Source organism: Pungitius pungitius, chromosome 13, assembly GCF_949316345.1.
Source record: "Pungitius pungitius chromosome 13, fPunPun2.1, whole genome shotgun sequence".
NCBI classification, from domain to species: Eukaryota; Metazoa; Chordata; class Actinopteri; order Perciformes; family Gasterosteidae; genus Pungitius; species Pungitius pungitius.
In genome coordinates, this window is record NC_084912.1 from 5,952,662 (window position 1) to 5,960,885 (window position 8,224).

Consider the following 8,224-nt stretch of genomic DNA (forward strand, 5'->3'; position numbering starts at 1 on the left):
TGAATGAGATGACCGGAGCGCAGTCTTTAAAGCGTCTGCCGCCCCCCCCCCCCCCCCCCAAACCACAGTCTCACGTGACACAAACCCTATTAGTGTTTCACACGACCACCTAATGGGCTCAAAGCATTCGTCGATAATCACCCATATAATTAAATTCAATAATCCACAACGAGAAAGTAAATTGGGCGCAGATGGCACTTGATCTATATCAGGGCTCGCACTGTCTCCCCAAATTGGACTCTTTAAGAGGCGTTACTATAGGGAGGAGATTGTTGTGTCCTTTCAAAGACAACATTCTCTTGATCGAAACCCAAATGGTTCAGAGAGCTGCAACTCTTATCAGTGAAAATAATATAAATATATATACTTATAATGTGTTGTGTGTTTATAGTGATTAGAACCACACATAATTAAGATGCTGTTACAACGATATTGCAGCTTGAATTGGATACATTTAAAAACGGGATATATTGAAGGCAATTTACAATTATATCATCCATTATCCTGTAGAATGTTTGCTTAGTCTGGTGTCTTATGTTAAAGATGTTGTTTCTTTTAAATGAATGATACTTTTTCCAGTTTTGCATGTAATTTAATGACTGAAAATAAATAAATGATGTAGTAGTGCTGTTAATTTATTTTGTGAAAAAATATAAAACATTACAGTAACATAAATGCTAAATTAGTGTTTTTGAGGAGTTGGCTTCAATGGATCTCAACACATTTTTGCACGCTTTTTTAAGCATTCAAAGCTGCATTGCAGTCATTCTAATTGTTTTTTTGCACCTAAGATAATAGATTGATTTTCAATCTCTCTCGTTTTTGCTATTAGTTTTCAATAAAAAAGTGGCACAGTGACACCGGCTTGTTTAAAGCTTGATGCCTAGTGACGGCTAAAATTGTGAAACTGCAGCTCAGGATCAATATTCTCAGCAGGTGTCCAATACAGATAAACCCTGATGGCTACCAAAAGCCATTTTGGACACTGGAAGGCCAAACCAGTTGGTGAGAGCTTCCTCCAACTCCTCGGTCTATTAACAACCTACACGCATTTACAGCGAATGCCTTTACAATAATTTAACGATTTTTTTTTTATTCTAAAAGGGTGAAATTAGTAGTAAAATATATATTTTCTGTGATACATTAACATATTATAGCATCTAAGCCTGTGAGGTCTACATTGTGTGAGGATGACACAGATGCTGCCTCTCTGCTTGGGGTTACTGGGGATCCAATCGCGTTTACAAACTGGTAAAAGGTCTCTCGAATTCCTCCCTGCACAACTTCCTGTGTCACTTATATAGTTTATAGTCTAATTATTCAGCTGCATGGTGGTTTCAATTGCTGCCCCGTCGTAGTCCGGTGCACCGGCATGGTCTGCAGTAGTTACATAGTCAAACATTTGTGAAAGCCGCCCCTACGGGGTGTCTGCGTGTCCGCATTTGCATGTGTATGTCACATGCACGCCCATTACTGTAGGCCCTCCATATGAATAGAGCCCGCCGCACGTTGGAGGTTTACAACTTCCTACGAGAAAGCCCAGTGGCTGGACATCTGTTTGTGTTGGTCAGCGGAACAAAGAGAAACGCAACCGCCCCCCCCACCCCCCCTTACCCCCACCCACCCGAGGGCAAGGAGGGCCTCAGGTAAACTTCGGAGGGCGGGAACAGCAGCTTGACTGAAGCTCGGAGTCTGTACGGGCCGCAGTGAGACTTCAGAGAGGATGAGGGGTTCCTCCGCGGGGAGTCACAGAGACACACTTCCATCCGAAACCACCACCCCCCCCCCCCCCCCCCCCCGCCGCCACCCTGAGGGTCAATAAAGTCATCACTTCACAGGGTGGCTGCCCCTAGTCTGCTAAACGTCAGATAATTTGTCTAATGGCAGGAGCCGCATTATGAGCTCAGGTTGTGGTCGCAGACTGTGGTCTTTATTGTGCTCTTTAAAGTCCTCCCCAGCTCTCTGTAAGTGGGATGCAAACAAAAGGTCTGGGGAGTCACGGGGGGGGGGGGGGGGGGGGGGGGGGGCTGGGAGATCCTGCGTGCCGGATTTCCCAAACTTTGTAGTTGTTGTTTTTTTCTAAAACAAAGTTACATCACTGAAGAATAATATTTTTCACTTCTCATTACTGTTCTGTTCATGAAGAGTGCTAAATTTTCCACCTTCCTCTTTTTATGCATTCATTTGAGTAACGTTCATGTATCAACTGGCAGAGACCTCTTTTATGTCTATTTCATAAAAAAAAATCATCTTTGTCAAAGCATCCACGCTCACTTATTCATAATTGGGGGTTGATGAAAGGGTACAGATACGATTTTTTGGCCAATTGATCCGTGTGCTTTTGACAACAAAAAAAAACTAACTATATTACTTCTACTAAGATACTAGATGATAGCTGATACATGATGCAAATCGTACGGGGTTTTCCAAGTTTACTCTCATTCTGTACCAGTACTGTTTCCTTACAAGGTTTTGCTCATTTGACTTGTGTGTTTAACACGACATTTGAGCCCCTACCTGCATCTTTTCACTTCATCGACACATGGCCTAGACGTGCCACTGCGGAGCGTCTGAGTAAAACCTCCATCATCGTGCACAAAGCTCCCCTTATTCTCAATAGTCTCCTGCCAGCGCTGCATGATGGCGGCGTTTGCCGCCCGGGCCTCCCTTCAATCAGACCCCCCGTGTTTGTTTGACTCTCTCTAACAACAAGGTCGCTGGCATTGCCCGGTAATTGTCCTAACGGCCTGTGTACCTGTTGGGTGGAGGCGAGTAATGAGAGTTTTTCATTACGGGCGGAACGGGTGAGTGCGCCTGGCAGATGCTGACAGGCAGCAGATGTGTAAAGTTGGGGGTGATTTGTCAAGGGGTCAACTGCATCGCAGAGGAGATGGAGGGTGATGTGGGCGGTGGGGGTAAATTACGTTGAGGGACACTGTCAGTCACAGGTCGTCCCTGTCACAACGAGGTAAAGGTCAGTTCAAAACGCGGGCGTGGACAACAACACAGTGGACGTGCTGGCAAAGCGAGCAAACTTTTTTTTTCCCGGCACACGTGACCAGAGACGGCGCCTCTTCCCGAGTCTTGTTCCCGTGGCTCAATGCGAACGTGTGTATTTGTACCCCTTGAAAAATGAATCTCAGCCTGAACTGTATGAGGGCAAAGCTGCAGTCACGTTCTTCCGTCTGAAAGTGCAACATTGTCTCATGAGAGACGCAAGGACACACAAAAAGATATGCATTGGTTTCCTTTAAGCATACACACAGATTTGCATGTAAACATCTATTATGAAATCAATTTAAAAAAAAACCCACAATCCTCAGCTGTGGCTGATGGACCAAATAAGCAGAGCATTTAACCTCATTTCCATTCCTTAAACCCATTGAGCAGCAGAAAGCAGTGATGTGATGCTCTAGAGACCAGCGGGTACCAACAATAAGGATGAGACTTTGAAATAAACAAGCAGGTGGCCCAGGAGCATGTTTTGCATTCCAAGGGGCCAAAGCACCGTGCGCATACCTAAGCTTTTTTTTGGACCAAATGATGTGGCTGGACCTTTAAGACTTCCTGTAAATCAGCCTACACGAAACCGCCAAAAGCGACCAAGGGGAGGTTATGGAGAGTGTCGGGGGAAGAGGTGTCGCCGCCCCGTTTTTTCTCTCCGCGGGCCCGAGGAACGTCTCTGTGATCCCCGGCATCTGCAGGGTAGCGCACTGTCACTCCACGTGAGCATTGATTAGCCATTGTTCTGAGAAGGTCACATCATAATTCATTAACAACAATTAGTCCCGCAGCGCCACCTGCACTCCTTCTCTCGATTGCCCTGTTAAATTACGAGCAACCATCACGGTTCACGCGTGGAACAATGAAGATGTATCCGCGACGCAAAGGCAAGAGCTATTAGTTACATTATTTAAATGGACCCGTTTAAACCTGGGGAGCTGTCTTTATGAAGGGCAATTAGGCACTAACCATAATTGATAATTCGTGCTAATTACAATTAGGAAATATAAATAGTGGGTGTAGGATTAATCGTCGTTGCGGTTGGCGGTGCAGGCCGGGTGGGGGTGTGGTGGAAGGCAACGGATTACGCCCCATTCGTCTCCATTTAGTGCAGAAACAGATTGTGTTTGTCCCTTTTGTATTTCTCCACTGACCATTATCTCTTTTTTTGTTTCTGTGCCCTTGCCAAATGGTCCACTCGGTTGTGGAACTGTGCGGCTGTAGTTTGTGAGCAGCACAACGAGCCCACAGTGGTGTGCGATGGTCTTCTTTGGTCAACGATGAGCACTAGTTGGATGGCCTGGATTCTAACGTTTGTATTTTGCATTTGTTTCTAATTCAGTAAGTCAGTAATGTGTGTGAAAAGCTTTGAAATAGGTGCTTACACAGTCAGCTTTAGCTGCACATGTAACATGTTACGTTCTATTCTATAATATTTTTTTAATGTTCCCATTAGACTAAAACAAAGAGGTGATAATGTATTTGCATTTCTTAAATATATATTTCAACACACACATATTTCTTCCCTTTTTTCCCCATTTTGATTATTTTCAATCAAACCCTCCCCTCACCTTTGAACCTGGTATCTGGGGCCACAGCGATGAAGATCCATAATCTAATCCACCACATGGCCTTTTTTTTTTATCTCTGTGCACGATGGCGTCATCATGTGACGCAAAATGACGTGACCCCTCCGCTCTGGTAATTGATGTTAAGAGAGCACGACGTTTCGAGCCTCCCGTGTTTGATGGGTCAACATTCATCAAGTGACTGACAGTGTCTTTGGTCTTAAAAGAGACAACAGTCTAATTTCAATGCAAATACAAAGTCGTATTAGCCGAGCAAACATGCGTATGGAAATGATCAGACGGGCCACCGCAGTGGGCACGTAGGCTCAGATGTGCCCCCCCCCCCCCCCCCCCTCCCCATTAGACTTTATTCATCAGGGATTTGAATAAATCATTGGTGGTGATTTATTTATTGTTTTAAAGAGGAAGACGGCGGGTCATTCTTCACCGTCGCATGCCGATCACGGCCCGCTCTGCAGCCTGTGTGTAATGTGCAGGCCAATGGTCTTGTTAAATGTGGTGAAACAAAGGGAAAAATAAATGATCTATGCTAATGAGGAGGAGGAAGAGGAGGAGGAGGAGGAGGAGGAGGAGGAGGTGGTGCTACCCGGTAAACAAACCCTTCATCCAGCAGATCAGGAAGTGACCACCTTTCCCCTTGTGCCTCCATTACCATTATGTTTAGTGCCTCTACTGGATTAATTATTATTCTACAGAGGTTTGGTATCGTGAACACAATATTAAAGCAGATTATTAAATCAAAACATCACCTTACTATACTATAAAAATAAAATTTTATGGAAATTCAGGCACACTTCTGTTTCAGGTTTTTTTTTTCTATTGGGCTCGAAATGCTTCCTGTTTTTCACAATGTGATCTCCAAATGGGGCCCTGCACCACGCGGCCCCCCAGCTAACGGCAGGCGGCTGATGGTAATTGCTACTGCGAGAGCGGGATCAGTGGAGCTGTTCTGATCAATAAAGTCTTCATCAGCCGTTTCCCCTGATGATTCTCCCTCATTTTCTACTTTAATTGTTCTTTTTCATCAAACAAGGTTTGTGCCGTAAGCGTGTGTGTGTGCGCGTGTGTGTGTTGATGTTGTGTTGCTGTGTGCTCCCAGGAGCTCGCGGTCCAGTCCTCCTCTTCTCTCAATGGACTGCAGCTAACACATCGCTAATGGAAGTTGGGCTGAAAGGAGCGGAGGGAAGCGTATAGCCTTCTTAAAGTAGAAAGTGACCTCCATGGGATGATGATTACTGTTGATCCAAGCTTCGGGCTTCCCCAGAGAGGCTTCTTCTTCTGATACGGAGCACGTCCACCCGCTCAAATGAAGACCTGTACATGTTGAGACGACAAGCTCGGCTGCCTTGATTTGACAATGCACAATAAACAGGAATGTCGTTTCAGCCAATGGGAGAAAAGAATGCGGTCTGACGCGCGCTTTAAAAACTAGCGTTGAAGTTAATTATAGAAATACATTGTGGTTCCATTCACCACAATGATATAAATACTTTATTCTTTGATAAATATGCAAAGCATCACTGTGTTAATTAGTGCCTGGTATTTCTGCTTGTGAATCCAGTTTGTGAGCAAAGCTCCCCTTGAAGACATCGCTCTGTGCCCTCTGCTGCTCTGTGACCTTCATCCTCAGGACCCCTTTGGCCCATGTCACTGTCAAAGAATCGAAAATGATTGGGGTATAATTGTTTTCCTTTAGCACTTATTGCCCTTCTGTGCTAGTAAAACGGTGCGGGTCCTCGCCTCCTCCCCCCGCCGCCCCCAGGGGGGGGAAGGAGTAGCCTGCTTTCGTAAGGCGTCCGTCCTGCCTGTCTGGCTCTGCAGGCATCGCTGCCCATGTGGAGCATCCAGCAAGTCAAAGGACCGGATAAATAATAAGTTCATGGCTGTAACACCAAGTGGCAGCACATTCTCACCGCCTTTGACAATCCACATCTGTACCTTTTTAGAATGTAAAATTACAGTTTGAGTCACTGTCGTTGAGTCGGTTCTGATTAAATACAAAGTCTAATCCTCCAAGAAATGTAGAGATAAAGAGATTTACAGCTTTCCAGAAGTCAGTGCACATTAAGCGTCGTTCACTAAATACTCAAAATGTGAAACCACCAATAATGCGGGCAGGTTGAACTGGGGGTCATCTGCTGGGGGGGTGGAGCTCGGAGGTTGTGGGTCATTAGCTGCTCTAAATAAGATATGACTAGACGTTGTATGAAATTCAAATGAACTGCCGTCACTTTAACCTCATCGATTTGCCCCCGTTGCAGTAGAGCGGACAGAATAAAGCACCAGGAGGGGCTTTTATAAAATATACCCCCTGAATAAACAATCATTATAATGAAAAGCACCTCATTGAGACTTTAGTTCAATCCCCTATAATTCAACTGAATCAGAATTGACTGTGATATTGTTTACAGATTAATAGCTTTTAACACATTGTACCCAATGGAATAATTGCCTAACTTTGCGTGAAATGGTACACATTACAAGAAAAAGGGGGCTAATGTAGTCGGGAGTGCATTCCCTCTGCAGTGGCACTTTGTCACAACCATAAATACGCACTGGAGGAACATGTCCTGTAGCGTGATTCATGGGAGCTTTAGGGTTGTTGACTTACAGGCCTTTATTGAGAAAATTTGATTTGAGTTGTCTAACAGCCGGGCCACTCATCTCCTCAGTAAACTGCTGTAGATTGTGCCGCCGGGGGGGGGGGGGGGGTTTATCGACACATCCCATTACCGGAGACTTCACATTTTATGACTATTTCCATAAATTTCTCTCCGGGACAATCTCTTCTCTCCGTGAGGGCTGATGGAAAGAGCGTCTCGGGGCGCCGTCGTTTGACGCTCCAGCACCCTCGCGCACACACAATTATACACACACACACACACACACATTCATCTATAAACACACTATGAGCTGTGTGCCCTCTCTATTCCTCTACACACACACACACACACACACACACATGAGCAGTGATGGAAGTGGTTCAGATTCTTCCCAGACATCAAGGGAAAGAGGACGCGGCGTGTTGAATGGGTTTACAGATGATGAGGGCCTTAGTTCAGGTCAGTCTGTATTTACGGCTCAATCACTTAACGGAGCACAGGCCTCTCTATTAGACCTCTATCTATCTGGCTGGGTGACAGTCTGCAGCAAATAGGGCCGCGTCAGGGGCAAGGAGGGCAACTGATGAGACCTCTGGGATGCAGAACGCACTCTCGGGAGGGGGGGGGGTTCACTTTGTCTTCATCCCATCCCTACTTAAATATTAATGCATTTATGGCAACATCAAGTTATCCATCAATTAAAGGCCATGCCCCTAATTACAAAGAATGGGTTTGTATGGCTAAATTAGCTTTTAACAGTTTTAACCAGTTTCATTTGTAGTGTTAGGGGGGGGGAATCGTGATTTGGTTTGTGTAGAGGAAAGATCTGCCAAATGGGATTCCTGCTTTGTCTAGTTTTTCTCAGTTAAAGCAGCATTACACAATGCTGAATCATACTTTTCTGCACATATGGTGAGAGGTTTTGATGGTTTTTACGAACCCCATTAAAATGAATGCGGCATACATTTTAAACATTTATAAATACGTGCGAGGGCCACAAAGGACGATTCAGTCCAGACACAGTATTTA